We start from the raw sequence: 1593 nt of genomic DNA on the forward strand, positions 1-1593 counted from the left end.
CCTAATAATTAATTCACAAGAGCTTAACTTCGGTGTAACCCTGGCGGTCTTTTCATTAAAAAATCCCCGCGTTTCCTATTGAATTAGCTCTGCTCCATTGTCGCTGAAATGAAGACGCCAAACCAACTTTTACCCTGAGCATTTTCTCACCAGCCCAAAGAAAAGTCTCTCTCCTTTTTCTTTTCTCTGATTTTTTTTTTCCTTTTTTTTTTTTTTTTTTTTTTTTTTTTTCATTCAAGCACCCAGGCGATGGACGTGTCCTGCAATTTAACTACTTTCAAATTCTTTGTTCGGGTCCCACCGGGGCTCTATTGTCACCCTATTGAGAGAGCTTATTGCCAAGTCAAGCCTGAGCGAATTGAGACACACACGGGAGGAGCCCCGGGGGTTGGGAGCGGGCTCCGGGGGCTGCTCCTCCCAGGGGGGACCCCGCCTCAGCCCCGAGGGAGCGGGCAGGGAGCGGGGCAAGAGCTGCTTGAAGCCCCCCCCCTCCATCCCCAGGCCGGGATAACCGGCACCCGTTTCTCCAGAAGCCGCCGCAAAAGCATCCCCGGCCCCGCAACGGCTCGGCCCGGCGGTGGAGATGGGGCAACCCCGGGGCCTGGGTACCCCCTTTTCACCCCCAAAACATCTCGCCCCCGTGCCAACAGCTCCCGGGCACCGGTGCGGGCAGGAGGGCGACTTACCTCGGATGCCGCCAGCCTCCCTCCCTCGCCGCTTCTCCCTTCATCCCGAAAAGGAGGGTCCCTTTCCCGACCCCCTTCCTTCTCCATCCCACCCGCTATCCCTCCACCTCGGAGCCGGTTCCTGCTCTCTTCCCCTCTCCATCGCCCACTTTCCCGGCTCCGGGGCTGCTTTCCCGAGCAAGAAAAAAAGAAGGATATAGGAGGGGGGGGGGATGCTTTTCTTTTCCCTTTCCCTCCCTCCCAGCTTGGAAAAAAAAAAAAAAAAGGGGGTGCGAGCCTGAAAAAGGGGGGGGAGAAGGGGGTTAAGAGGGGGTACGAGCTGCAGGGAAGTGTTATTTCAGGAGATTAAAAAAAAAAAAAGCTGGAAAAGCGGTGTGTGCTGGGCACGGATTCCCACGTAAGCCCGTACGTCACCTATGAAAATTGTCCGTTTCTCCCGTTTCTTGGCTCCCGGGGGGAGAGGCTGAGGTACCTCTGCCTGCGGAGGGGGGTTAAAACCTCCTTAAACCCGGTGTCTCCGGTGTTGGAGGTTTGGAGGGTCCCACGCCGGTCGCACCGGGGGAAGAGGAAGCCCTTGACCCCTTGGCCCTGGGGGCAACGGGGTTAAACAAAGTCCCACCGCCCCATTATCCGACCGACGGCATCGAGCTCCCGCCGGGGGAACGGGTTCTCCAAGCGACGGGATGTGTGTGTATGTTTTTTTGGGGGGAAATCACGTCTCCCACCGCCCGTACCCGGCCCCGACGGGGCGCACCGGGATGGGGATGTTTCCCCGAGGGACAGAGAGAAAGAGCCTAAGGAAGGAAAAAAAAAACAAACCCACAAAACCAAACAAAACCTACACGCTCCATCCCGACTTCCGCGCTGCAGCCAGCCCTGCTGAAACGGCAGGGTTGGGGGGTTATTT

The sequence above is a fragment of the Calidris pugnax genome, unplaced genomic scaffold (assembly GCF_001431845.1).
Source record: "Calidris pugnax isolate Ruff unplaced genomic scaffold, ASM143184v1 scaffold70, whole genome shotgun sequence".
In the NCBI taxonomy this organism is placed as follows: Eukaryota; Metazoa; Chordata; class Aves; order Charadriiformes; family Scolopacidae; genus Calidris; species Calidris pugnax.